The sequence below is a fragment of the Leopardus geoffroyi genome, chromosome B1 (genome assembly GCF_018350155.1).
Source record: "Leopardus geoffroyi isolate Oge1 chromosome B1, O.geoffroyi_Oge1_pat1.0, whole genome shotgun sequence".
Lineage (NCBI taxonomy): Eukaryota > Metazoa > Chordata > Mammalia > Carnivora > Felidae > Leopardus > Leopardus geoffroyi.
In genome coordinates, this window is record NC_059327.1 from 161,764,285 (window position 1) to 161,771,531 (window position 7,247).

Here is a 7,247-nt window from a genome sequence, read left to right on the forward strand (position 1 = left end):
AGCAGGAGTCAGGCAGCACACAGTGAATGGTGGGGGGGGGGGGGGGGGGGGGGGGTGGTCTCGAGGGAGCTTCTGTTTGCCACCATGTACACAGCCCCCCTTGGAAAGAATCTAGCCTTCTGGGCAGGCTGACCTGAAGTGACCAGTTTCTTTTCCAAACGACAGCATAGGATGAGTAATTTTTCCAGCAGCTCTCCCATCGTCAGCCTCTCCACTTCTCTGGGGCGTTAATTTATCTTCTCGAGATTATTTTCTTAATGCTTTTAGAAAGGTTACGTGCCAAAAAAGTAAAAGCGATCTCCACGTGCGCACGTGGAGAGGAAAGATCTGGGGTTAAAGAGGGAGTCGCGGAATGATGTGTGTGGGATCCGCAAAGCACATCAAATATTAGGTGGAAACATACAAAGGTGGTGCACATTTGACCATTGTGACCCGTAAAACCAGCGGTTTCACGTGGTTTATAATACGTATAACTGTTATCTCTTCAAGGATGCACACCAAACCATCAAGTGTCTTTGGCAAGGGGGGTGGATTTGGGAAAGAGAGAGGGTAAGTGGGCGAGTTCACTCCCTCGTCCCTTTTCTTTCCGTGCCGCTGGGACTTTTCTCCAAGTATGCTCATGTATTACTTTTATAAGTTAAACATGAAACAAGGGGCACCTGGGTGGCTCAGTCCGTTAAGCATGTGACTTTGGCTCAGGCCATGAGCTCACGGTTGGTGAGTTCCAGACCCACCACGGGCTTGCGGCTGTCCGCACAGAGCCCGCTTCAGATCCTCTGTCCCCCTCTTGCTCTGCCCCTTCCCTGCCCATGCTCTCTCTCTCTCTCTCAAAAATAAACATAAAAATGGGGCGCCTGGGTGGCGCAGTCGGTTAAGCGTCCGACTTCAGCCAGGTCACGATCTCGCGGTCGGTGAGTTCGAGCCCCGCGTCAGGCTCTGGGCTGATAGCTCAGAGCCTGGAGCCTGTTTCCGATTCTGTGTCTCCCTCTCTCTCTGCCCCTCCCCCGTTCATGCTCTGTCTCTCTCTGTCCCAAAAAATAAATAAGCGTTGAAAAAAAATAAATAAATAAAATAAAATAAACATAAAAAAATAAAATGAAATTAAAATAAAAATGAAAGAAGGTGGGGTTTTTTGGCCACATTTAGCTACGTCAAGTAACTTCTGGAATGAATTTACGAATTAATAAATATTATGTCAGGGTAAACATTCCTATTCTCAAATATTTTTGGATTTTGCATAGATCAGGGCTGCACCCTTCAGATGTCACAAACTTCCAGTTTTCCCGCCTTGACTGAATTTTGTCTTTTTCTCACTGGTGTGACTTCATTTAGGAGGAAAGGATAGTGGGGATAATTTTCTTTTCATATGTTTTTAACGTTTATTTTATTTTTGAGACAGAGAGAGACAGAGCATGAATGGGGGGAGGGTCAGAGAGACAGGGAGACCCAGAATCGGAAGCAGGCTCCAGGTTCTGAGCTGTCAGCACAGAGCCCGATGCGGGGCTCAAACCCGTGAACCATGAGATCATGACCCGAGCCAAAGTCAGACACTTAACCGACTGAGCCACCCAGGTGCCCCTTTTCATATGTTTTTAAATGGAGGCCACATTTCTAACCCCTGAAGACTAAGTTCGGGGCCCCACCACGTGCTTTCATCGGTGACACGTCTGTGTCCCCACACTTCTCACTCTCTGTGAATACCTGTGTCTCCCAGCATTCCGCTCCCTGCCTTCACCACCATAAAGAACAAGAACACAACCACCACCTCTGTTCGTGAGCCCTCCCTCCCTCGCGCACAGTGGTCGGCACATGGGGGGCTCATCAACATTCGTTGAACGGATGAAAGCTTGCATGCATCCGGGGGATAAACTTTCATAAATTGTTCATTTGTATCTCAAAGAAAATCCATGCCACCGTTATAGCAATGGCAGAGCAGAGCTTTAAAGAATTACTCATGTAACGGTTCAAGGGCAGAGAGCTAAAAGCAAGTCAGAAACTTCTTCATGTTTTGTTCAAAGCCCACTAACACTTCAACATGTATTAAATGTTAATAAGCAGCTATCTGGGTCAGTGGGTTAAGTAATAGCGACGCTGGAAGGCAAGAGGTGAAGAAATATATGGAAATTACTTTCGGGGACAGCACCAGAGCTCAACTCATATAATAGCATGCTAGTGACTTAACCATATTATCTTTTTCCCTTTTCTCATACGGCAGGCCTCGGTAAAGTGACAGCGTTCTCTTTACTCAAGCATCTGATAAAATCTGGAAAATATCACGGAGGATCCGAGGGTTCCGTCACCTTCTTCTCCTTAGTGGCAGAAAAAAAAAAAAAAAAAAAAAAAAGGAAAAGAAAAAAAAGAAAATCACTGCATTTAACAAAACTGTCAGGAGCTGATTATATAGTTTGTAGCCCATCCTTTCCGACTCCTTGCATTTGACCGTTTTTCTGCACATTGTCACGGAGCCCAAAGAAACAAACAAAGAGATGTTGTAAGCCAAAGTTGCTGCTCCTTAAAAGCAATACAAAATGATAATAATAATAATAGAGAATGTCTTTTGAGCCCTTGCTATGCGTCAAGTACTTTACCAAGATCATTGGTTGAGGGGTGAGGGTGGTTCTGCCCAACAGGGAACATTTGGCAATGCCTGGAGATATTCACTGTCACAACCGAGGGAGGGGGGGGGGGCAAGAGAAGTGATATCGGCAGTTGGTGGATGGAGGTCAGGAATGCTGCTAAACATCTCGCGCTGCACAGGACTACCTTCCCATGACAAAGAGTTATCCAGCTCAAAATATCAACAGGGCTAAGGTTAATAAACTGTTCATAAACTGCTTTAGATGAGTTATCTCATCTAACATTCAAAAACAGCCCTAGGACAGTCCAGTCTCCATTTTACAGATGGGGAAACTGAGGCACGGACAGGTTAGGTAGCTCTTTCTAGCCACGCAGCTTTGTAAGCAGCAGGGCGACTGTTCAGCCCAAGCCTGTCTGACTCTGGAGGACCTCACCTTGGCACTGTATATTGGTGGGAAAGCAGCAGAAAATGTCGGATTCGCTGTGGATTTTACGATTGCATAACAGATCCATCACTGACGCTCCTTAGGAACACCGAAGCTCCAACTCTTCTCTTGGCCCAAAATGTGAACTCTGTGAGTGTACTTACTCTCTTCACCATCTTTCGACTGAAACATTCTGACATTGTATTATTTTTTATGAAGATAATGAGTTATCGTTAGTAATAACGCTAGTTAATAAAAACATTAAGAAAGCGAATAGTTCTCTAAAATAATAGAAGGGCTGGCAAAATAATGAAATATTAAATTCAAGGGTGCCGGGGGGCGGAGGGGGGGGGCTCAGTCGGTTGAACATCTGATGCTTGATTTCAGCTCAGGTCGTGATCTCACAGTTTGTGGGTTTGAGCCCCCATGTAGGGCTCTGTGCTGACAGTGCAGAGCCTGCTTGGGATTCTCTCTCTCCCTCTCTCTCTCTCTCTCTGCCCCTCCCATGTGCTCTCTCTCTCTCTCAAAATAAATAAATAAATTAAAAAAAAAATCGGAAATGTTAAATTCAGCCTTTCCTCATTCCATGGGATTTTTCTTCAGCCATGCATATCAGTGGGCAGAATGTGTCCCAAGTTATGTGAAATTCATGAAATGGCCTTATAGTCCTTATCAGCTGTCATTTTCCATATTTTACGAGAATTGAACATTAAAGTATGTCTCTACTAGTGCAGGGTAATAATACCAGACCCAGCAATAAGGTATTTCACACGGTTGTAATTGTATTTTATACGGGAGGGCTCCCTTTTCTCTTCAAAACCCCCAAAGGCCTGTCCTTGGTGGACTCCACCGAAAATCATCCATTTTCCATGAGGCCGAAACAGGTTCCATACATAATAGACCAATATAAAACATATTAGAAATATTAGTATGTGTGTTATGTTTTTCCCCTTCTCAGCAGGCTATGCTCCTTTTTCATTCCTCCTTCTTGTCATAATCTGACTTCTTATTTATTGGCTCACTCCCTCGTTTGATTTGATAGTTTCCATCCCATACACCTCATGATGCTCTCCCCTCTCTGTAGCAAACGAGAACAGGGACACTGAGGGCCATTCAGACACCCAAACTGTATGTGAAACATGACCCTCCCTGCTTCAGTGCCCAGGCTTTGCTGTACTACCCCAGAGAAACCACAAAACTGAGTAGAACACAGCGAAGGGGGAAAGAGGGGGAAGCGGTAAAGACCCTAGAAAAGTCGTGAAGAAGAAGGGATAACTCTCAATAACTGAACTGTAGTTCGGCTTTCCACGTACAGCACTTTTTCATGAAAGAGTGTAGTGGAACAAAATAATGCGTGTATCCTTGAACAAAATAATTCAGTTCGCTAGGGCTTTCACGCAAACACAACGTTCAATTGCCATTAAGTCACAGCACTGAACAAGTGTAAATTAGTACGTGTTTTCTCTTTTATTTTTTTATTTTTTCAATGTTTATTTATTTTTGGGACAGAGAGAGACAGAGCATGAACGGGGGAGGGGCAGAGAGAGAGAGAGACACAGAATCGGAAACAGGCTCCAGGCTCTGAGCCATCAGCCCAGAGCCTGACGCGGGGCTCGAACTCCCGGACCGCGAGATCGTGACCTGGCTGAAGTCGGATGCTTAACCGACTGCGCCACCCAGGCGCCCCGAGTTATTTTTTTCTAAAATAAAAGGGATCATATGATCCCTCCCATGCCCATCTCAGAAAGCTTTCACCATTTCACCATTACCACATTAAAAATCATGATCCAAGGCTTCAGCATGCCCTTCTCGATCTGACTGCCTGATAGCTTTCTAGCCTTATTTCCGGCCAGTTCTCATGTCTTTTTATCTCATCATTCAGGAAGTTTCCCCTCCAGTTGTAGCAGACCCCCTGGGGTTCCCCAGACACGTGTTCCTATTGACAGGCCCTTTGCCTAAATGCTCCTTGTCCCTTCACCACCCAACTCAACCCAACCTCTGAGGCGGAACCTAAATGCTGCCCTCCTCCCTGTTGCTCTTTTCCCAGCAATAGAGTCCTCTAAAACAGCCAATAGGAATTTTTCTCACTTGCACAGCTACCTGTAACATACAACGCCTTCCCGGTTTAAGTGAGATGCATCCCTTGTAACCTAGAATCATGTGCATAATGTGAATTGAGCCAAGTGACCGTAGGCAGTATGCTTTTGGCACTAATTTGCCTTGGCAAGCTGAGAATGAGATCTATACCGGCCACTCTTTTTTTTTTTTTTCTTTTTCTTAAAAGGGTATTTATTTATTGAGAGAGAGAGAGAGAGAGAGAGAGAACGAGTGAGGGAAGGGCAGACAGGGAGAAACAGGAAGGATCCCAAGCAGGCTGTGTCAGCACAGGGGCTTGAACTCACCAACCATGAGATGTTGACCTGAACGGAAACCAAGAGCCAGATGCTTACCTGAGCCACCCAGGCGCCCCGACACTGGCCATTGTTCACATTTGGTGTATTTTGAAAGGATTTAGGTAGAAGCGGTGGGAAAACCACATAGCAAATAGGGCGGTCCCTCCGATAACTAAGTAATCCATAATCACGTTTATTTCTGTTCAAAGGCCTCTGCTGAGACCCCCAATCCCAGCTGCCCACCTTTAGGCTGAAGATGCTTCTGTGAAACCTAAAAGAATTTTTCCCACTTGTGTTTTCCCAGAAAAGCCACTTCCTTTCAGTAATTCCAGTCTTCCAGTAATTATTATATTGATACAAGGATTTTGGACTCAGTGCCATACAATTTTCATTACAATTTGCAAAAACCTGGCAATTTAGCAATGTCTTTACTCTTGCTGGAACTGCACATAACCAGTGATACAAACATTTGGCCTAAATTAAGGCCCACTTGGGTATATTGTACTTAGGAATTTGTAAACACGGAGATTTTAGCTCTTCGGATCCTTTCTGGAGAAGCAGTCACCACATTCCTTCAAGGCTCCTACTCCCTTGCTCCTTCCTTAAAGACTCCCTGTGCCCCAAAACTGGAATAGCAGAAACTGCTTTCCTGACTCAAAAATTAGGGGGGAGTGAGCGGCTGCTGAGGTGTCAGGCAGGCACAGGCCTGGATAAAGGATCCACCCCTACGACGTAACCTAGAGAATCGAAGGATGGTAGTGTGGCAAATGACCTTTGCAAGAGCCACCTGTGAGACCATCACTGGGTGTCAGGCAGAAACATCAATATAGGAGCAGGCTGGTCAGTAGGAAACGTGGCTACTGTAGGAATACAAGAGCTGGTGGCCCTTTTAAAAGGAACAAACCGTGGGGCGTCTGGGTGGCTCAGTCGGTTAAGCTTAAGCGTCCGACTTTGGCTCAGGTCACGATCTCACAGTTTGTGAGTTCACGCCCCGCGTTGGGCTCTGTGCTGACTGCTCAGAGCCTGGAGCCTGCTTGGGATTCTGTCTCCTTTTCTCTCTGCCCCTCCCCACTTGTGCTCTCTCTGTCTCTGAAAAATAAATGGAAAAAAAATTTTTTTAAGGAACAAACCCTACTTTTCCCAGTGACAGCTGCTGGGTAAGATTGAAGGGACCCCTTGATGCCCAGATTTTCCAATTTTCCAAGAGAAGCTGAAAATCTAGATTTGGAGGGAAATCTCCCTATTGGGAAACTAACTGAAATTTATTTTCAAACATCACGTAGGTCAGAGTAAAATCAGTCTGCAGGCTAGATGTGGCCTGTGGCCCCTGGATGGTAATCCTCGTCTTAGAGACCATTGAGCCCACCTCCCTCATTTTACGGATGGTAATGCTACAAGAGAGAGAAATTTCATGCGGCTGGTTGGGAGCGAAAGGATGACTAGAACCCCAGCCCTCTGATTGTCAATCCCCCTACATCATTCACCTCTGATCAGTCACTTCAATCTGAGACAATTGCAGTGTAAGGATCAAATCAGCCTGGAGGGTTCTTGCCTGGTTCAGAACTTGGTTCAGAATTCACTCAGTTTGAAAGACAACAGGATGACTGATCCATTTCAGGCCCCTCTATTGTCTCTCAAATCCTCTGGAACTAGACCAGTGCTTCCCTAATGTGGCCGACCATCAGATAGACCCAGCGAATCTTCAGAATGATTGATTTGCAGGTTCCTAGAACTGAGTGATCAGAAGCTCTGGGGACGTGCATATCTTTACTAAGCTCCATTGGTGATTTTCAAGGAGTCTAAAGCTTGGCCACACTAGGAGGGGAGTCAACTGTGAACCAGACCAGGAATT

General features: G+C 45.6%; 1 long non-coding RNA gene across 1 annotated transcript; it reads left to right on the forward strand.

Moving 5' to 3' along the window:
- The first annotated feature begins 486 nt into the window (after positions 1–486).
- On the forward strand, positions 487–2,546 carry LOC123595977. Its single transcript, XR_006711457.1, has 2 exons — positions 487–549; positions 2,216–2,546. It is a non-coding gene; the product is annotated as an uncharacterized LOC123595977 (long non-coding RNA).
- Positions 2,547–7,247: the final 4,701 nt, after the last annotated feature.